This window comes from Leptopilina heterotoma, unplaced genomic scaffold, assembly GCF_015476425.1.
Source record: "Leptopilina heterotoma isolate Lh14 unplaced genomic scaffold, ASM1547642v1 Lhet_26, whole genome shotgun sequence".
In the NCBI taxonomy this organism is placed as follows: domain Eukaryota; kingdom Metazoa; phylum Arthropoda; class Insecta; order Hymenoptera; family Figitidae; genus Leptopilina; species Leptopilina heterotoma.
The window spans coordinates 364,284-388,452 of NW_025110969.1; the positions used below are offsets into that span (position 1 = coordinate 364,284).

General features: G+C 26.3%; 1 protein-coding gene across 3 annotated transcripts in view; it reads right to left on the reverse strand.

Moving 5' to 3' along the window:
• LOC122503301 (protein sickie) overlaps nt 1-24,169 on the reverse strand; it is a 522,267-nt gene that overhangs the window by 180,300 nt on the left and 317,798 nt on the right. The gene's annotated exons all lie outside the window — the stretch shown is intronic.

Here is a 24,169-nt window from a genome sequence, read left to right on the forward strand (position 1 = left end):
AAATTAATTTTTTGTGTCAATCCTGCATCAATTTGTTGAAATTTGATATTTTTTTTATTTAAAAATTGTCACTATTGAGTATAAAGGTAAAAATTTTAGACTAAAAAACGGAACTACTTATAAATAAAAATTAGTTAAATTATTTTGTATTTTACTCTTTAAATCGAAATCAGTCAAAAACTGATTTAGAAGCAAAAAGTCAGTCACTAATTCAAATATGTAGTAATATTTCTACTGATGAATATAGTTAAAAATTACTGATTGTCATTTAAAGTATTTTAAAGAATGTTTTAATATTTTGGGGATAAACTTCACACTTTTCGTTGATGTATCAAATCAATGCCAAAATTTTTTATCAAATTATGATTTTTTCGACTACACTTTTTGTACTTCCAAGTTAACAATTCAGAGAATTAGTTGATGCATCAAATTAATGCCAAAATTTTGGATCAAAATTATGATTTTTTCCACTACACTTTTTGTATTTCCAAGTTAACAATTCCGAGAATTCTTTGATGCATCAAATTAATGCCAAAAATTCGGATCAAATTATGATTTGTTCCACTACACTTTTTGTACTACCAAGTTAACAATTCCAAGAATTCGTTGATGCATCCACATTATAATGAACAACACGCTACTTATAATCATTGTTAGAAGAATGTTCTAAATTAGAGCTGATTTTGGTATTAAAACAGAACCAAATTATGATTTAGTACCAAAAGTGGTACCAAATTAGTAAATTTCTTTTTACAGTGAATAAGGAACACACTACTTGTAATAAAGAATACAATACTTGTAATAAAGAACACAATACTTGTAACAAAGAACACACTACTTGTCATACACACACTTCTTGTGCTTCATAATAATAAAGCCTCCCGCTTCCAACCGGCTTATTTCTCCTACCGGAAAAAATAAAAGATGCGTGAATGTGAAATGAGTGTATGAAATATATGGGTCACTTTTTTCACGGGGGTGAGCCGGGAGTTAAAAAATTGAAGGGAAAGGTAATTCGGAGCGGTCAACAATGTGTATAAGGGGTAACAAACCCCAGGAACCCCCAGGTTGTCCAGGGTGCGTATGTTTTGTGAGTATATACGCAATGCTCGAATGTGAAACACAAACTGCCGGTGTTAGTAGGCGATCCATTGCTCGTTGCTCATGATATGCCCCACCTTCACCACCACAACAACCGCCGAATACGCCTATCTATACCGAGTGTCATAAAAAAAGAACGTTTTACGACCCCCCCATTTAACATCCCTTCTACTTCTATAGTCTCAAGCGCTTTTTACGATCCTCATTCGTAAGCGATATTTCCCATCTTCCTTTTTCATATCAGCCGGCTAAAAAATTCAAATTGCCCATCTTTACTGCGTTAAACGAAAATGGTCACACTTGTTACGTAACAAAAGTTATCCTTCGGAGCGATGGGGCATAATTTGTGTTTATATTGTTGACTGTTAAATGTTATCTTGTTGCGGTTGTATTCTTGATTTAATTTAAATCCTCGAATTGCAGAATTTAAATCCTTAAAATCAGCCGTACTTGACATTTTTGGATTTGCTCGACTATTTAAACAATTTTAAACAATTAAAATAATTTTAAACAAATTACAAAATTTAAACAATTTCAAACAATTTAAACAATTTGAACAATTTGTACAATTTAAACAGTTAAACAATTTAAACAATATAAACAATTTAAATAATTTAAACAATTAAACAATTTAAATAATTAAACAATTTAAACAACAATTTAGCATATCTAACGAATCAAATTCTTCGTTGGGATTCAATTATTTTTAGTATCTTCTATTTTGACAAAAGTTCTCGAAATAATTCAATTAGGTAGTTAAAAAAAATTATAAGTTTTTCTTAAAATCAATTCTTTTCATTAAGTTTGATAAAATTTATAATTATTTTCATAATTAATACAATTCTTTGCTAGAATTCAACTATCTTAATAAATAACATCAAAATTCTTTCCAGAAACTTAATTATTTTCAAAAATTAAAAAAACAGTTCTCGTCAACATTTTAATTTTTATCTTTAAAAATCGTAAAATTCTTCGCCAAAATTCAATTATATTCAGGAATTATTATAAAATTCAATTATTTTCATAAATAATAGAAAATCACAAGAATTCAATTATTTTCAAAAATTTTAATAAAATTCTTCGCAGAAATTCAATTATTTTCAAAAATTAAATGAAATTCTCGTTAATATTTCAATTATCTTTATAAAAAGCAAAATTCTTCGCCGAAATTCAATTATATTCAGGAATTTTTATAAAAATCCTTACAAAACTTCAATTATTTTCATAAATAATAGTATTCATGACAAAAATTAAATTATTTTTAAAAATCCTAATAAAATTCTTCGCAGAAATTTAATTATTTTCAAAAAATCTATAAGTAAAATTGTCAACATTTCAATTATCTTTAAAAAATTTAAACAAAAGTCAATTATTTTCATAAATAATAGTATTCATCACAAGAATTAAATTATTTTAAAAAATAATAAAATTCAATTATTTTCAAAAATTTTAATAAGATTTTTCAAAAAAATTGAATTATTTTCACAAATAATAGAATTCTTCGCACGTATTCAATTATTTAAAAAAATTAATAAAATTCCCTTAATGAAATCAATTGATTTAATAATTTTGAAAAAATTTGTTTACAAAAGTAATTCAATTATTTTTAGTTGTAAGTAGATTTCCCGAAAAAATATAATTATTTTAATAATTTTGATAAAATTTGCCTATAAGAGTAATTCCATTGTTTTCAATTGTAATTGAATTCCCCAAAAGAATCTAATTATATTTTCATAATTTTTTATGAACCATTCATCAAAAAATTCAATTATTTTCAATAATTTTAATAAAATTTTAGTCAGGAATTGAATTATTTTCATAAATAATAAAATTTTTTATTACAATTCAATTGTTCAAAAAAATTCTTATGAAACTTCTTTGAAAGAATTTTTATAATTTAACAAAAATGATTCAAGTTTTGAATAATTTAATTTAGGAACTATATGAAACATTTTTTTGAAGAAAAAAAATTTCAAAATATTGAATTTAAATAATTCAATATTTAAATAAAATAAAAATAAAATAAATTTTCAAATAAAAAGAAATAAATAAATAAATTCCAGTTAAATGTAATTTTGTCAAATTTACCTAATTGAAGTAAATTTTATATTTTATATAATTTTATTTTTTTTTTATTTTTAAATTTAAATGTATTTTTGAAAATTATTAATAAAAAATTTGGAAAATAATTGAATTGTTCATAATTTTAAAATTTAAGTTATTACCAGGACAAGAAAAAAAGTGTATTTTATTTTACGAAAATCAAGAAAAATTCAGGAAAATGCAGAATCAAATTCTTGTGATGTTTTGAATCAACTAAACTGATTTTTTTTTCGTAAAATTCATTTTTTTGAAAGATACTTTCTTATTACTTTTTTCAGTTTAAAAAATAAAAATTTTGCTACTTTCGAGTGCGAAGCCTGAGGATGTGATTCTGTAATTTGACTTTCTAATCAATTTTGACTGTAACACTGACTTTGACTTTAATTTTTACTCTGACTCTGACTTTGATTATGACTTTGACTTTGACATTCATTTTCATTTTGACCTTGACTTTGGCTTTCATTTTTACTTTGACTCTGACTCTGACTTTTATTTTTACTCTGACTTTGACTCTGACTCTAACTTTAACTTTAACTTTGACTTTGACATTCATTTTCATTTTGACTTTGACTTTAACTTTCATTTTTACTTTGACTCTGACTCTGACTTTTATTTTTACTCTGACTTTGACTCTGATTCTGACTCTAACTTTAACTTTACCTTGACTTTGACTTTGACATTCATTTTCATTTTGACTTTGACTTTAACTTTCATTTTTTACTTTGACTCTGACTTTGACATTCATTTTCATTTTGACTTAGAGTTTAACATTCATTTTCATATTGACTTTGACATTCATTTTCATTTTGACTTTGAGTTTAACATTCATTTTCATTTTGACTTTGACTTTAACTTTCATTTTTTACTTTGACTTTGAGTTTAACATTCATTTTCATTTTGACTTTGACTTTAACTTTCATTTTTTACTTTGACTCTGACTTTGACATTCATTTTCATTTTGACTTAGAGTTTAACATTCATTTTCATATTGACTTTGACATTCATTTTCATTTTGACTTTGACATTGACTTTGACATCCATTTTCATTTTGACTTTGACTTTCATTTTCATTCTGACTTTCACTTTAATTTTTACTGTGAAAGTCAAAATCAAAGTTAAGGTCAAAGTATAAGTCAAAGTTAAAGTCAAAGTCAAACCTCTTATTTTAATAAGATTGTTCTATACTTGATAGTCTTCCTCTTAAAATGAGAGGAAATAAGATTTCAAAAATCCAAAAAGACATACTATCTGGAAAGAATACTTTTCACGTTCTCTATAACGACCATAATTTTTCCCAACCGAATTCGACTCTCTGAAGCAACGTGTAAAAAATGAGCAAAACAAAGAAAACTCGCTCGCTTCCGAATTTTCCTGATTCTGATCTTGATCCAAGGATTAAGTTGCTTCAGGAGACGCCGACAAACGACGTCCCCGGAATCTCCTCATTCTTTGCCGCCCCCATATATCTATATCATTCAAGTTAAAGTGTAGAGTCTGGAAGAGTGAAGAAGTTAAAGATTAGAAACGCGGTTGTCTTGAGTTATAACATCGGGTCACGGCAGGTCGTCCAATGGAATCAATATCACGGTAAAATAATAACGGTGTGCGTACAGTTACTGCAAAACTACAAACGTGAATCTCTCTATATATATTCAAACACACAAGACAGAACTTGAGCGGCTTTGCTTTTCAGAGTGCCATTACATTACCCTATCGTGCTCCGTAATCCGCTCGTTGGTAATCCTTCAGCTAAACGCGGATCTATACTGCACATACTTTCTACAACAACTGGCTTGCAAATTCGTAATCACTATCACGAGTGGGATATATTCCAAATCTTTGATCCGAAAAGATAAGCGACATTCTCTTCTATTGTATATTTTTTTCAAGTTCTACTTTTTTTTTTTTTTTTTAAACAACTTTTGTTTGTCACGTTGTTTTCAAAATAGAGAAACAATGCACTCTGGTGGATAAACATTTTGATGAAGGATTAGCGTAAGAGGGTTTTTTTTCCTCTTATTTACATAGTCTATTTTTAGTTTCTACAGATCTTGTTATAGTTCCACAGTTTCTTGTTTTTGTTTTCTTTTTCTTTGCAGTTTCTTTTTCAGCCACAAAAATTTAATTTTGTTTTTCCCTGACTTTTCTCTGATTTCCAGACTTTCTCCCTTATCCTAAAGAATATTCTGATTTTGATTATTCGGAATTTCTGCAATTAAATATATATTAGATAATAAAAGCTTCAAATAATTTCAATTAAAATTCAATTAAACTTTTTCAAAAAAATTAATTTTTCAGAATTGTTAGTTGAAAGTATAAAAAAAATTTAATTTAAAACAGTTTCAAAATTCAATTATTTTTAGAAAACTCACACTATAATGCTTTTAATATTCAATTTTCAATTAATACCAAAATTTTAACTAAAATTCATTTTTTAATTAATTTGTATTAGAAAATTCTACGAGAATTCCATTATTTAAATACAAAAATAAATAATTTTTGAATAAATGAATCTTTTTTAAAATTAAATTCTTTTATACATAATTTTATCAACAAATTTTTAAATAATTGAATTCTTTCGATGATTTTTAATTAAATTTTTAAGAATAATTACATTTTTCAAAGAATTCTATTAAAATTGTATTAATAATAATTGAAATTCTGCCAACTCTATTTTAAATAATTGAATTCTTGTAAAATTTTTATTATTTTAGAAAATAATTGAATATTCGTGTAGAATTTTGTCAAAATTGTTTTCAAATAATTGAATTCTTTTGGGAAATTTTTATTTTTTTGGAAAATAATTGAATGTTTGTGTAGAATATTATCAAATTTTTACTTAATAATAATTGAATACTTTTGGGAAATTTTATTAAAATAGTAAACTATTGAGAATCATTGAATTAATGAAATTTTTTGAAAATAATTGAATTCTTGTGATGAATTCTATTATTTATGAAAATAATTGAATTTTGCAATGAATTTTATTAAAATTCCTGAATATAATTGAATTTTGTCTAGGAATTTTGCTCCTCATTTACAAAGATAATTGAAATGCTGAGAATAATTCTTTTTTAGATTTTTTGAAAATAATTAAATTTTTGCGAAGAAATTTATTAATTTTGAAAATAATTGAATTTCATTACTTTTGAAAATAATTGAATTTCATTACTTTTGAAAATAATTGAATTCCTCTGATGAATACTATTATTTATGAAAATAATTGAATTTCGCAATGAATTTCATTAAAATTCCTGAAAATAATTGAATTTTCTGGAAGAATTTTGCTATTCAATTTATAAAGATAATTGAAATGTAGAGAATAATTTTTTGTTAGATTTTTCGAAAATAATTGAATTCTTGTGATGATTATTGTTATTTATGTAAATAATTGAATTTTACAATGAATTTTATAAAAAAGTTTCAAATAATTGTTTTTTTTTCAATAAAATTAATGCAAATTGTATTTTAAATAATTGAATTCATGTGAAATTTTTATTTTTTTGAAAAATAATTGAATATTTATGTAGAATTTTATTAAAAATTTTTGTTTAATAATTGAATTCTTCTGGAAAACTTTATTAAAATAGTAGATTAAAATAGTAGATATTGAAAATCATTGAATTAAAAAAATTTTTTAGCAAATAATTGAGATTTTATTGAATTTTTTGAAAATAATTGAATTTTCTTACTTTTGAAAATAATTGAATTCTTTTAATGAACAGTATTATTTATGAAAATAATTGAATTTTACAATGAATTTTATTTAAATCCCTGAAAATAATTGAATTTTGCCAAAGAATTTTGCTATTTATTTGTAAAGATAATTGAAAAGTTGACAATTTTTTTTTTAGATTTTTCGAAAATAATTGAATTTCTGCGAAGAATTTTATTATTTTTAAAAATAATTGAATTCTTTCGAAGAATATTGTTATTTATAAAAAAAATAATTCAATTTTACAATGGATTTTATAAAAATTCCTGAATATAATTGAATTTTGGCGAAGAATGTTGCGATTTTTAAAAATAATTAAAATGTTGACCTGAACTTTTTTTTTAATTTTTGAAAATAATTGAATTTCTGGAAAGAATTTTGATTTTATTTATTAAGATAATTGAATTCTTTCAAAGAATTGCGTTAAAATGTTTAAAATCGAAACAAATCTCAACAGAATTCAAACTAAAATTTTTCAAAAAAATACTTCATTAAATGATTTATAAGTAACAACTCCATGGTAGTTCTCCAATAGAATGAAGTTATTTAAAAAGAAATTATTGTCAAAAATATAAAGTTTAAGGTTTTTTTTAGAACTCTTGGTAAATTCATAGTTTATGAGGTAAACGAAAAAGAAACAAAAATTTAGAATTCTCTTATAAATTCCTAGTATTTAATTTTTTCTAGTACTTTTAATAAAAATCCCTAACTTTTCCCTGACTTTCTTAACAAATTTTACTTTTCCTGACTTTTCCCTGAATTTCCTGACTTCCCTGACCTGTGGCAAACCTGTTTTTGCTTCAGTTGCTCGTTTTAACATTGTAGAAGAAAAGTGCTGAATTAAAACTGATTTTGGTATTAAAATCGAACCAAATTTAGAGTTATGAATATTGCTGCAAGTTGGGTCTGGGTAGAGATGGTAAATTTCAAAAAAAAGGGTGCTTCATGAATCAAAAACTATGGATAGTAATTGTTTAGGTATCTTTAGGTATATATATCTTTAGGTATCTTTGGATCCTTAGGTATCCTTTTCTTACCACCTGGTGTACAGACTCAATTATGATTCTCTTAAAAACGAAATTTAGTTATAGCTGGGAAATTTTCTCTTTTTTTCGAAAAAAGTAAAAAAAAATCAGAAAAGTAGTAAAACCCAACTGGGCTTTAAATTAGAAAAAAAGTATATAAAGTTAAAAATGACGGCCCCCGAGACCTTTAAGGCGGTTGTTATAAGAGATATAAAAACTAATGGACCCTTGACAAGATGCCTGACCGTTCGTCCAATTCCGCTATTTTATTTTCCCTTTCCTATTTCAGCAGCGACGAGGAAATACAATATATAAATTGCCAGGAACTCCGAACGTAAAAAGCAAGGAGACTATAAGCGAGAGAGAGAGAGGAATTGAACGACAATAACCGTCGTCATTGGACTTTCTCGGTTACTCGATATAGGGTCGTCTTGGTGGACGTATCTTTTAAAGAGAGTCGAGGATTCTTGAGCTTCATCTCGAGGCACTGAACGAAGCTTTTACGATTACGAACGATCAACCTCTGGACTTAAAAGCACAAGTACACATCTATCCTCCTGCTTAAGGCTGCAACTGAATAGTCAGTTATATACTGAAAGAGGTCAAATGTATATAGCTGCATTATCCAACTCGACTTATCTCTGATGATGGAAAGAATTTATAAAAAGAGACCAAAGAATGGACGATTAACTGATATTGTCATCACGATTGTAAGAAAAATCGACATTTTTTTCCACATTCTTGAAAAATAGTGTCCACAAGCAATCAATATACAGGGTTGCCACGAAAATTAATTTTTGTTTAATTTTTGTTTCACCCTGACTTTTTCCTCATTTTCAGGCGGAATTTTAACTTTTTCCCTGACCCTAAAGAATATTCTGCGATTCATGCTAAAAATTATTAGATATTCAAAAAAATATTCTAGTACATTCATTTGCGAATTTCTTTAAGGAAGAATTCGACAAACAATCGGAACAAAAGTTAGTTCAATGTCATAATTTCGTATTTAAAGAAAAGGGAAAACAAAATTTTTAAATTCTTTTTGGTAGAAGAATTTATGTTTGAATAAAAATTATAATTTTTTGTCAGTAATAATAATAAATGATTTAAGTAACATAACCTAAAATTTAACAAATGATTCTCATTGACAGAAAATTGTAATTTTTATTCAAATGCAACTTTCAATTGTTTTAAATATTCAAAATTAAATTCTTCGCCTTTCCACCGAAACAAATTTAAAATTTAATTTGTGTTTTTCTTTAAAATTTTTTTTTTAATTTTAAATTTCTCTCTAAATCTGAATTTAAAGAATTCTACTGCCAAATAGTAAAACTTTACTCATTTTTAAGCAGTTTTCATTGACGACTTTTCCCCTTTTCAATTACCAGCGAATTTCACTAAATGCTAGTCACTTATTTCACTAAATGAGTTAGTGAATCTATTTTATTCACTATTAATAAAAAAATTCTACTAATTGTTAGTAAAATCCTACTAATAATTAGTAAAATTTCAATAGTCTTTAATAAAATTATTACTAAATCATTTAATGAACTACTTTTCCTCATTCTATTAGTAACTTTCTACTAATTCAGATTTAGAGAATTATTTTAAAATAAATATTTAATCGTTATTATTTTTCCCATAAGAATTAAGATTTCCAAAAATTTTGAATTCAAACCTTTTAAACTTCAGTTTTTAATAAAAAGAATGTTACTTGTAACTTCTTCAGAATTATTTTTTCATTTTAAATTTAATAATTAGGTATTTTTCACAATTTCTAACGGAAATTCTTCTTTAAATCAATTATTTTTAATAATTTACAAATAATTGAATTTTTCGACGAATTTTAATAAAATATTTAAGAATAATTACATTTTTCGAGAAATTCAATTAAAATTATATGAAAATAATTGAATTCCTAAATAGAATTTTATAATTTATGAAAATAATTGAATCCCTGTAAAAAAATTCCAACATTTATGAAAATAATTGAATTATTGCGAAGAAGCTTGTAAAAAAAGTTTTAAATAATTGATTTTTTCCAAATAATAATGCATCATGACAATTCTTTTTTAAATAATTGAATTCCTGTGAAATTTTGTTATTTATGCAAATAATTTAATGTTTGCATAGAATTTTATCAAATTTTTTGGGAAATTATTATGAAAATAGTTCCTTATATGAAATCAGCAGATATGCAAATTAGGTAAAGAGAGACATTCTTATTGACATTGCCTTTAGAGAAAGAAAGAAAGGTAGCCGTTACCAGAGAAAGCGTTATCGGCGCCGTTATCCAGACGTTATCGAGACCGTTACCTTTGGAGTTTCTATTACTATATATATTATATATATATACATATAATAGACTTTTCTTTATATTTCCCTTGCGATGAAGGAAGAAAGAAAATATTACCTGGGTTCTCCGAGGTAATCCCCATTACAAAGGCTATTGTTTAAGGGTTCGTAATCCTTCTTAGGGTCGAATACAGGCCTATATATATATATATATATATATATATATATATATATATATATCTATGAGTGCGAAGAGGACACTCACGTTTAGGGCCTACCACCTAAATATAAGAACGAAAATTTAATTTAAAAATCATATCGTCGATTATTTTCCTTGGAGCACGTTCTACGTGTCTTCAACGAAATTGAAGTATAACAATTTTTTTGGGAATTCACTCACTATAGGTGAGTGAATAAAAAAGTTAAATAAGTGAATTATCAGTGAATACTTCGTGAATTAGTAAATAGTGATTTAGTGAATAGTAAGTATTAGTGAATATAATTAAATAAGTGAATATTAAATAATAATAAAAATACATTAAAATACTTTTTTCTAATTTTTTTCAATCATTTAAATAATTATGTATTTGAGTTGTGTTCAGTTTTCGAAGTTAATTAATAAAGTTAAAAAATTTTTTTTTATGTTTATTAATAAATTAAAAAATTTGTTATAATTTGGAAATCGTATGTAATTGGAATCCAAAGGCAAAATTAGAAGTTGGTTATATTGGATAAAAGGCAAAATTGGTTAAATTGGTTATATTGGATAAAAGGCAAAATTGGTTACATTGGTTTTATTGGATAAAAGGCAAAATTGGTTATATTGGTTTTATTGGATAAAAGACAAAATTGGTTATATTGGATAAAAGGCAAAATTGGTTATATTGGATAAATATTGGTTATATTGGATAAAAGGCAAAATTGGTTATATTGGATAAAAAGCTGGAAATTGGTTAAATTGGTTTTATTGGATAAAAGGCAAAATTGGTTATATTGGTTTTATTGGATAAAAGACAAAATTGGTTATATTGGATAAAAGGCAAAATTGGTTACATTGGTTTTATTGGATAAAAGGCAAAATTGGTTATATTGGTTTTATTGGATAAAAGACAAAATTGATTATATTGGATAAAAGGCAAAATTGGTTACATTGGTTTTATTGGATAAAAGGCAAAATTGGTTATATTGGTTTTATTGGATAAAAGACAAAATTGGTTATATTGGATAAAAGGCAAAATTGGTTATATTGGATAAATATTGGTTATATTGGATAAAAGGCAAAATTGGTTATATTGGATAAAAAGCTGGAAATTGGTTAAATTGGTTTTATTGGATAAAAGGCAAAATTGGTTATATTGGATAAAAAGCTGGAAATTGGTTGAATTGTATAACAGGAATATTGGATAAAATAAAAAATTAGAAATTGGTTATATTGGATAAAAGCTGGAAATTGGTTATATTGGATAAAAGGCAAAATTGGTTATATTGGATAAAAAGCAAAATTGGAAATGAATTATATTGGATAAAAAGAATGCTGGAAATTAATTAAATTGGATTAAAGGAAAAATAGTAAATTGGTTATATTGGATAAAAGGCAAAATTGGTTATATTGGATAAAAAGCAAAATTGGAAATTAATTATATTGGATAAAAAGAAAGCTAGAAATTGGTTAAATTGGATTAAAGGAAAAATAGTAAATTGGTTATATATTGGATACGAGACAAAATTGGAAATTTGTTTGTATTTTCTATAGGAGGCAAAATTTGGTAATATCATTGAATAAAAGGAAATTATAATATTTATAATTAAATGTATAAAACTTGATCTTAAAATGCTACTGTAATATTGCTATTTTTAAATTTTTAATTCCTTGATATAAGTAAATTTTATAAAATAAAAGAACAATCCCAGTGGGCACAGGGACGTCTAAAAGACGTCTTAAAGACGTCCCTTTTTGTCCGCGGACGATTCGGGGACAATGAGGGCAATGTCTCTGAGTCATCAAAAAGACAACTAAAAGACGTCTAAAAGACGTCCTATGTCTGGTCCAAAAGACGTCTAAAAGACATAAGAAAGGACGTCTAAAGTACGTCTAAAAGACGTCTTTTGGACGTCTAAAAGACATAAAAGGGACGTCTAAAAGACGTCTTTAAGACGTCTTTTGGACGTCCTTTTTACATTCCTTCAGATCTTAAATAAACATTTCTTTTATAACATTTTCTAAGTTGAAATTCAGTAACATTGTATTAAATTTATTTTAAGTTTAATTTTATTTTTTCTAAAATGTGGAGAAATAATGAAAAAATTCCTACGAAGCTGGGATCGAACTCGGATACCTTGGGCTTGAAACACTGCGCCTTAAGCACCTCAGCCGTTCAAGACAGATATGAACCTCTACAAAGTTAACGATCTCACTTGTCAATGAAATGAATTTCACTTAGAAAAATTCCAATGAATTTCACATTCATAAATTTCTAAGTCCAAGTTGAACTTAGTAAATAATATTTTCTATTTATAAAAATTTTTCTATTTTCAAATGTTGAATGAAAAAGACGTCTTTTAGACACTTTAAAGACATCTAATGGCCAAGACATAGAACATGAATAGGACGTCTTTAAGACGTCTTAAAGACGTCTTTTTGTACAAGTCCAAAAGACGTCCGCAAAAAGACATCCTTAGGACGTCTTTTGAACAAGTGTGCCCACTGGGATGTCTAACAAAGGAAAAACTGTTAATTTGACTACTGATGATTTAAGTATTGTTGTCACTGAAGGAGCAATGCTAAATAATGATCATATGTATGAATTTCAAAAGCTATTGGGAAGACAATCAAATTTTTTTTATAATATGCAAAATACTTTGTGTTTACAAACACTTGATTTGATAGTTCCAATCGAGAAAAATAAGCAGCACATTCAAATACTTTTTAGTGGATATTATAAGTCTGGTCATTGGATTTGTACTTATTATGATGGAAAAAGCCTTTACATTTTTGATAGTCTTAATAAAAAATATTTAAATGACGATCAAAGGGCTTACTTAATTAGATTATATCCTTTTGAACCACCAGTAGTTTTCACAACTGTTGATCAACAACCATTAAACAGTCTTGCTTGTGGAATATATGCAATAGCATTCGCAACATCGTTATTTTTTAATATTATGCCTGATTCTGTCAATTACTATTATTGTAATATGAGAAATCATTTAATGTTAATGTTCAAAAACAATAGTTTAAGTGAATTTCCCTCTGAACAACTTTCTAATAGTAGATCTTGCATAGTTGTGAATGACTGGAATTGCCTTTTAAATGAAAAAGATATTCAACTTAAGTATGGAGAATCAAACTTTTCTAAAAACTCTATGAAGAAAGAAATTTCTTTCCCGAGAATAATAAATAAAATAAATAAAGGGAGTATTGCATCAACAACAGTTAAACAAAGTAGGGCTGAAATTCAAAGAAATTATCGGGAAAGGCAAAAATTGAAGCGTAAAGTTGATAATCCAAATTATTCAGAGGAAGCAAACACTTCCCTTTCTTTTCCGAGAGCAATAAATAAAATAAATGAAGGAAATGTTGAATCATCAACAACACCTAAACAGAGTAAGGCTGAAATTCAAAGAAATTATCGCGAAAGGCAAAAATTGAAGCGTAAAGTTGATAATCCAAATTATTCAGAGGAAGCAAACACTTCCCTTTCTTTTCCGAGAGCAATAAATAAAATAAATGAAGGAAATGTTGAATCATCAACAACACCTAAACAGAGTAAGGCTGAAATTCAAAGAAATTATCGCGAAAGGCAAAAATTGAAGCGTAAAGTTGATAATCCAAATCATTCAGAGGAAGCAAACACTTCCCTTTCTTTTCCGAGAGCAATAAATAAAATAAATGAAGGAAATGTTGAATCATCAACAACACTTAAACAGAGTAAGGCTGAAATTCAAAGAAATTATCGCGAAAGGCAAAAGTTGAAGCGTAAAGTTGATAATCCAAATTATTCAGAGGAAGCAAACACTTCCCTTTCTTTTCCGAGAGCAATAAATAAAATAAATGAAGGAAATGTTGAATCATCAACAACACCTAAACAAAGTAAGGCTGAAATTCAAAGAAATTATCGCGAAAGGCAAAAACTGAAATGTAAAAGTGATAATGTAAATTATTCAGGTGAAGTGCACACTTCAACTAAGAAAAAACTTCAAGTTGAATCTAAAATAGAATATGCTCAAAACCTTAAATTAAAAAATATAAACAGTGATAGAAGTACTTTGTCAAAAACAAAAAATACTCTATGTCCAAGAAATTATTGTGAAAGAGTATTAAATCATCAAATTCAAAATGAGTTGAAACTGGTAAATAATAGTATAAATTCAAATTTGAATATTTCTGTTCCAAAGAAAATATTAAATATAGATTTAGATGATAATGAAACATTTAAGTCAAATAATGTTGAAAATTATCTAGGTCCAATGAATTATTATTGCACACATTGTCAAGCTAAACATTTTAAAGATGAACAAGTTGCTGGTAGAAAAGTTAGTTTTAATGATTGTTGTAGTCATGGAGGTGTTGTTTTAACTTCCATACAATATCCAGATGAATTAAAGCTTTTGCTAAAAGGGCTTCATGAAAAATCTGGTCATTTTAAAAAGAATATAAGGCTGTACAATAATTCTTTTTCTTTTGCATCTTTAAATGCTAATGTAATTAATTTTAATAACAGAAGAAGAGGGCCATTTTGTTATAAAATTCAAGGTCAAATTTACTATCAAATTAATAGTGCTTTATATCCGGATAAAGGTGAGGATCCATGTTTTGGTCAATTATTTATTTATGACCCTGACGAATCAATCAGATACAGATTAAAAAGTAACGAAAATTTGAAAAAGAACTTTTACAAAATATAGAAAATATTATGAGAACTTCAAACGCATACACAAAATCTTACATGATGATGTCAGAAGTAATTAAAATAGAAACTGAATTAGCAAGACAAAATAATGAAGATGTTCCAGAGTTACAACTATTGTTCACGTTGAAAAAAGGTTTTGATAAAAAAAGATATAATTATCAAAGTTACAATGAAGTTGCTGCTATTTTCAATACAAACTCAGAAGGAGAAATACCAGAATCTTATGTAACAGTTTATAATAAGTCTACAAAGGAACTGAAATCAGTTAGTAATTTAGATCCGAATGTTGAACCATGGATCTATCCCATATTTTATCCACTTGGAAATAAAGGTTATAATATTAATATGCTTCGTAGTGATAGTGATTTTAGAAGTAAAAAACATAATATTTCTAGGTCTGCCTATTGTAAATACAAAATTGCTATAAGAGATAAGGAATTTAATCAATTTTTATATGGGGGAAGATTGTTTCAACAATGGGTAGTTGACAATTATGTAAAAATAGAGAAAGATAGATTGCAATTTTGTGCAAACAATCAAGCTCAATTGAGAAGTGAAACATATCAAGGATTAATCGATTATTTACAAAATAATGAGTTAGAAAATGATGTACATGTTGGAAAAATGCTTATATTGCCTTCCACTTTTATAGGATCACCTCGTAATATGATGCAACAATATCAGGATGCCATGGCTATTGTTGGTCGTCATGGTAGACCAGATTTATTTATTACAATGACGTGTAATCCAAATTGGAAAGAGATACAAGAAAATTTATTACCTCATCAAACTGCTTCTGATAGACCTGATATAGTAACTAGAGTTTTTGCATTGAAGGTGAAACAACTTTTAAATGTTATTGTTGACAACAAATTATTTGGAGAGGTTAAGTCTTATGTTTATGTTATTGAATTTCAAAAGCGAGGATTACCACATATTCATTTGTTAGTTATATTAAAAGAAAATTCTAAAATATTAACAGTTGAAAGTGTTGATCGTTATATTTCTGCAGAAATTCCTGATGAAAATATCAATCCTTCCTTGCATAACATAATAATGCAAAATAACATTCACGGACCTTGTGGAGATTGGTGTTTAATTGATGGTAAAGGTTCAAAAAATTTTCCAAAAAGTTACCAAGAAGAAACTACAATTGAAGAAAACTGTTATGTTCGTTGTCGTCGAAGAAATAATAATAAAACGTATGAGCGACCAAATGGATTTGTTGTTGACAATTCTAATGTGGTTCCATATTGCCCTACACTTTCGGAAATATTTAATTGCCATATAAATGTGGAAATAGTTTCAAGTATTAAATCTGTTAAATATCTATATAAATATATTTTCAAGGGTCATGATGCTGCATCCATTATTATTACAAATGCGAATGGTGAGGTAACTGTTAATCACAATGAAATTAATCATTATGAAGAAAATAGGTATGTAGGTCCTGTTGAGGCTGTTTGGAGAATTTTAAGTAAACCTTTAGGGAAAAAGAGCCATAGTATAAATCGTTTACCCATACATTTACCAAATGAACAGAATGTTATTATTCGCGAAAGGAAAGATAATAACAATGTTTCTTTTGATTTACAGAAAAATACAAAATTGCTCGATTTTTTTAAACTTAATGAGCGTGATAGTACTGCTCGTCAGTATTATTATACACAAATACCAGAACATTATACGTGGATAAAAAAAACTCTTGAATGGCAAAAAAGGAGTCGTAAAGAAAAAGTATTGGGAAGAATGTATTCAGTTAATCCACGCCAATTGGAATTATTTCACCTTAGATTATTGTTACTTACAGTAAAAGGAGTAACTTCTTTCCAAAGTTTAAGAACAGTTAATGGAGTTATTCATGAATCTTTTACATCTGCTTGTTTGGCATTAGGACTTATAGAAGATGATAGTGAGTGGATTAGGACAATGGAAGAAGCTACTTTATGGATGATGCCTCATTCACTTCGACAATTATTTGTAAGAATTCTAATTCATTGTCATCCTGTACATCCGGAAAAACTTTGGGAGAAATTTAAAGGTCAAATGTCAGAAGACTATTCAAAAATTGACAATATTGAAGCTGAAAAAATAGCTTATAGAAATATAAAATCAATGTTATTGAATGAAGGATATTGTTTAACCGATTTTCAGGGTTTATTAGATATAGATGAAAATTTTCCTGCGCAGGTTGATGATATAAATATTTTTGAACATATAAAAATAGGAGAGCAGAATTATACTAAATTAAATGTTAAACAAAAAAATATAGTTGATTATATACTTGAAGTAATAAAAGATTCTTCTTCTAATAGTTCTAAATGCTTATATATTAATGGTTGTGGAGGATCTGGAAAAACTTTTTTATATACTACCTTATGGCATTTATTAAAAAGTAAAGGAATAAATGTTTGCAACATGGCATTTACAGGCATAGCTGCCACACTGCTTCCTAATGGGAAAACTGTACATAAAGTCTTAGGCTTACCTGTTCCATTGTACAATGATTCATCTTCAAATATTAAAGTTCAGTCAAAAGAAGGACAATTTTTAAAAAATATTGATCCCATTTTATTTGGGATGAAGCACCAATGGCTCCAAAATATGCCTTAGAAATTATGGATAAGTTATTAAGAGATATAATGAAATCAAATGAAGTTTTTGGTGGAAAAATTGTAATTCTAGGAGGAGATTTTCGACAAATTTTACCGATAAAAGAACGAGGTACTAGATCAGAAATAATAAATTTATCAATAAAAAATAGTCATTTATGGCAACATTTCACAAAATACACATTAACAGAAAATATGAGAGCTTTACCAGAGGAAACAGAATTTGTAGAATTTCTACTTAAAGTTGGTAATGGCGAATTAAATGATATAGATGATAACATCGAATTACCAGAACATATTATTCAACAAGGAAATATAGATATTGCTGAAGAAATGTATAGTCATTTGATACAACAGAAAAAATTTAAAGATTTGTCAATGTGTGCAATTTTAGCACCAAGAAATGTTGACGTTGATGATATTAATAAGAGGGTGGTAAATCTCTTAGACAGTAAAGGTGAAAAAATATATAAAAGTATTGATTCAACTGAAAGTTGTGATAATGGAAAATTTTCTGAAGTTTTATTACCAGAATATTTAAACACTCTCTCTCCACCTTCTTTACCACCACATGAATTACATTTAAGAATTAATTCTGTTGTAATGCTTATTAGAAATCTTAGTATTAATGAAGGATTATGTAACGGAACAAGGTTAATTGTTTTAGATTTATCACATAATGTTATTAAATGTAAAATATTAACCGGAGATAAGAGTGAAAATATTGTTTTTTTACATCGAGTAACTTTATATTGTGAAAACTTATATCCATTTACTTTTAAAAGACGACAGTTTCCTATAAAATTGGCTTTCGCAATGACCATTAATAAATCTCAAGGTCAAACATTTAATAAAATATTCATTGATTTAAGACGAGATGTTTTTAATCATGGTCAGATGTATGTTGCATTATCAAGAGTAAAATCATTTGATTCCGTAAAAATATTTTTAGGAGAAAATAGAAGTAATATATATATAAAAAATTATGTTTATAGAGAAATTTTGGACTTTTCTTAATTTAGTTTATTTTGTTATGTTGAATTCCTTTGGGATTTCAAATGTGAAACATTACATTGAAGGGAAAGATCAGTGTAAATTTTAAAAAATACAAATATTTCTCTCTGCTAACAACACCAAAAGATATAACTTGATTATACTGAAAGAGACTAGACTCTTAATAATAATAATTATATAATAAATAATAATAATTTTTTAAGAATAACATTTTTTAAGAATAATTGAATTTCTTTAAAAAATTTTATTACTTTTGAAAAAAAAGAATTCTTGTGACGAATATTGATATTCTTGAAAATAGTTGAATTACTCTGAATGAGTTTATTATATTTTATAAAAATAATCAAATACCTGAAAAAATGTTTAAAATTTGAAATTATGTTGTGGTATTGGTATAAAATTTAATTTGTTGCATAGAAGTTTATAGTTAAAAAAATTTGAATGGGCGCGCGTAGCGCGCAGAGTTTGTTCTAGTGGATATTAAAAATCATTGAATTGAGGAAAATTTTTGAAAATAATTGAATTTCGGAGAAGAATTTAATTATTTATAAAGTTAAATTGAAAATTTTAACGAGAATTTCTAAAAAATTTTGTACATAATTAAATTTTTGCTAAAATTTTTATTATTTATTAAGTTAATTGAAACTTCCCAATGGGAAATGGCCATTAGTCTACCATTGGTGCATTAATGGTCCAATATTGGAAGCCATTGGTTTTCTCTAGGTTTATTATTGGCACCCAATAATGGACCACTAATGGTAAAATCTTGGGATGTCCACGCCGATGCCAATAATTGGCAATCATTATTGGCACATTATTGGCTGCCATTAAAAAACCAATAATAAAAAAAAAATTTTTATTAAATTTTATTAAATAATAAATTTATTTATTTAATAATTATTTCATTTATTATTATTATAATTATTATTATTATTTATTATTATTAAAAATATTAATTTTTTTAATTAATTATTTTACAGAAATGGTTATTATTTTCTATCACATCGAAATGTGAATAACCCTTTCGTTCAGAGTCTAAAAATTATTTACCTCACATCCATCAGTGCAAAAATAGGAGAGGACGTGCAGAATAAAATTCTACAAATATTCGTGAGAATGCTGCCTCCTTATATACTTTTCAAGTTTCATGTTTGTTGCGAGAGAGTTTGAAACAACACCTCCTACGGAGCGTTGAGCGAACTACATACTTACGGCATGATAATTTCTGCAGCGTCGGTAAGTAATTGTATGTAGTTCGCTCAACGCTCCGCAGGAGGTGTTGTTTCAAACTCTCTCGCAACTAACATGAAACTTGAAAAGTATATAAGGAGGCAGCATTCTCACGAATATTTGTAGAATTTTATTCTGCCCGTCCTCTCCTATTTTTGCACTGATGGATGTGAGGTAAATAATTTTTAGACTCTGAACGAAAGGGTTATTCACATTTCGATGTGATACAAAATAATAACCATTTCTATAAAATAATTAATTAAAAAAATTAATATTTTTAATAATAATAAACAATAATAATAATTATAATAATAATAAATGAAATAATTATTAAATAAATAAATTTATTATTTAATAAAATTTAATAAAAATTTTTTTTTTATTATTGGTTTTTTAATGGCAGCCAATAATGTGCCAATAATGGTTTGCCAATTATTGGCATCGGCGTGGACATCCCACGATTTTACCATGAGTAGTCCATTATTGGGTGCCAATAATGGGACAATAATGGAATAGTGGCTCCCATTATTGGGCCATTAATGCGCCAATGGTTTTTTTCCCATTGGGTTTTTACAAGTATTTTAAAAAAAAATTGAAAATTGAATTTCTGCGAAGAATTTTATTATTTTTGAAAATAATTGAATTTCTGCAATCATGTACAAAAATGAAAATAATTAAATTCTTTCGACGCATTTTAATAAAATTTTTTGAGAATAATCACATTTTTCGAGGAATTTTATTAGAATATGGTATTAAAAATAATTGAAATTATGCAAAGAGTTTTCTTACTTATGCAAATAATTGAATCGTTTTAAGAAATTTGATTATTTATGAAAAATAATGGAACTATTGGGAAGAAATTTATAAGAAAATTTGTATTTAATTGAATTTCTGGGAAATTTTTATTATTATGAAAATATTTAAATGTTCGTTTTTGGAAAATTTTATTAAAATCCTAGATATTGAAAATCATTGAATTGGGGAAAATTTTTGAGAATAGTTGAATTTCGGAAATGAATTTTATAATTGATAAAGATAATTGAAAATTTTAACGAGAATTTTTAAAAATTTTTGTACATAATTGAATTTTTGAGAAGAATTTTATTACCTTTGAAAATAATTGAATTTCTGCAATTATTTACAAATGAAAATAATTAATTTCTTTTGACGAATTGTAATAAAATTTTTAAGAATAATTACATTTTTCAAAAAAGCCAATAAAAATTGTTTTAAAAATAATTGAAATTCTGAGATGAGTTTTATTGTTTATGAAAATAATTGAATTCTTTTGGAAAATTTTATTACAATAGTAGATAATCATTGAATTCAAAAAAATTTTTGAAAATAATTGAATTTTTGCAAAGAATATTATTAGGTATTTTTAAAAATAATTGAATTCTTGTGATGAATATTGTTATTTATAAAAATAATTGAATTTCTGCAAAGAATTCTATTACTTTTGAAAATAATTGAATTATTGTGATGAGTTTTGATTATTTATAGAAAAAATTGAATTTTGCGAAGAATTTAATTTGAAATTCCTGAAAATAATTGAATTTCTAGAAAGAAGTTTGATATTTATCAAGATAATTGAATTCTTTCGTAGAATTGCGTTAAAATTTTTGATATGACATTAAATTTATATAAAAAAATTCAACTAAATTCATCAGAATTGAAATTAAAATTTTTCAAAAAAATTAGTTCTACAGAATTGTTAATTGAAATTATGAAAAATTTGGATTTTCCAAAGCTGTAACCTTCGGAGAACACACCTCTTTTTAGACTATTTTTCAAAGATCAACCAATTTTAAACTGATCATCTAATCAAGCTAAAGAATTTTTTTAATTATAGTTCAAACTCTGTAGAGTAAGTCTGTATACTTGAAAGTCAATATTAAAAATATTTAAAAAAGATAAAAAGCTTTTCGTAAAAAAGCGTGGGGTCAAAAAGACCCCATGTGTTCCCCGAAGGTTAAAATTTGAAACTTTTTCAAAATTCAATTATTTATAATTATAATTAGATTGCAACTATTTGTAACTTTATCAAAAAAAATTTTTTTAGAGTTTTTAAATAATTTTCTTGTATAAATCCATTATTTTTTAATAATTAATTAAATATATATTAAAAAATTTAACTGACTTTAAAGGAATTTGTATTATTAAAATTTTTCAAAAATCTAAGTTCTGTAAAATTTTTAATTCATTCAAAATTGAAATGTTATAAAGTTTTTGAAGTTCATTTATTTGTGAAAATTGTAAACGCAACTCTTATAAAATTTATTTTGAAATAAGTAAAATTATTTATTAAATAACATGTAAGTAATAATTTTATGATAGTTCTTCAAGAATGAAGTTACGTATTTAAAAAGAAATTATTGTCAGAAATAGAAAAAAATTGAATGTTTTTTAAATAGAATTCGTGTTAATTTCATAGTTTATGAGGCAAACAAAAAAGACCCAAAAATTCAGAATTTTCTTATGAATTCTAAATATTTAATTTTTTTCTCAGTACTTTTAATAAAAGTCCCTGACTTTTCCCTTAATTCTCTGACCTGTGGCAACCCATCGATATCAATTGAGGCCTTGGATCCAATAACTCGCCCGACGCTCGAAGGCACGCGCTAATACCAGTCGGGTAGCAGTGAGTGGCCCAGAGGCGCTCACTGCTCACTGACTGGCAGTTGCGCGTTCCTCCGAGCGTCGGGCGAGTTATTGGATCCAAGGCCTCAATTAGATCACATATTTTATTCCATTCGCAAAAGAAATGAAATTCAGTACTATTGATTCAATCGTATATTGTACCACTTTACAAAAGTAAAATTTTCCATATTTCAAAAGGAACATTTTTTCAGCATAGTTCAGAATTTTTATTTGCAGCGAGATAATAAAGTAAGCTCTGCATAAAACGAGATCTGCAGTTTTTATTAATAGCATAAAAAGCAGAGAGATGGTGATATTCCGAGTCAGGAGGAGAGAAAAAAATAGGGAAGCAGGAAAAATTGATGAGGCTATGGAAAAAGGAGAAAGAAGAAGAGAGAAAGAGAGAAGAGAGAGAGAGATGAGTAAAATGGACACTGGCAGCAGACGCAATCTGGAGGTCGTATTATTTCTCTGAAAACAAAAGGGAAGAAAATTAGGAGAGACCATCAGGCCTGAAGAGGGTATATTGAAATGCAGAGAGAATGAACACGAGGAAAGGAATGAAGAAAGGAACCCCTTAAACAAAACTTTGTATATGTGGATTTTTATACGTGTGCTCTGCTCTGCGTTGAAAAGGAACAGTATCTGTTAAGTTTCAAGGCTTACCAATGAGAGAGAACCCCATACACACGAAATATCAAGAGGAAAAAAATATAAATGTAAAAACAAAAAAAGTCATCCCTCAAAAAAAAAGACATTCCCTTTCAAAATGTTAAATCAATACAGAAGCGCATGTATACATAATTCACTATAATGAATGCCGCATTAACAGAATTAACAGAGTTCGTACAGAATTTTTAATAATGACAATAAACCAAACCAAACATTTCTGTTTGGCATCGAACTTTTTTTTCTGTTTGTACTTGTTTGTAAAACCGAATTTTAATTAAACATCCATCAAAGTTGGATACAAATAAACAAAGTCAGGAATTTTTCCAAAATCCAATCAAGATTTCATTTTGATCACTTGAAATTAAAAGGAGAAGAGGACAACATTTCTGTAAAAATAAAAGCAGAAAATTTTATTGAAACTTAAAAATCAAGGGCTGTTGTAAATGTTTTTAATCAAAATGTCGAATGGTGAGATTGGATCAACTTTAAATAAAAATTCTTGCAAAATGGGATCTTTTTGTGGATTCAAACACTGGAACAAATCATTGTTCGTAGGACGCGTTAATTATAAAATTACATTTTTGAGGTAGTCAATTAACAATTTAAAAAAACATTTTTATAATTTATTATTAATTTGACTTTAACACTAACAGGGCACGAACTTTCGATTGAAATTTGATTAAAGTCTGTAAAAGTCAGTTTTTTGAAAAAACATCCGTAAAGTCTGAAATTTGTTTAAAAAAACATAATTTCAATTATTTTTAATACAATTTTAACGAATTCCTCGAAAAATTGTGATTATTCTTAAAAATTTTATTACAATTTGTCGAAAGAATTTTATTATTTTCATTT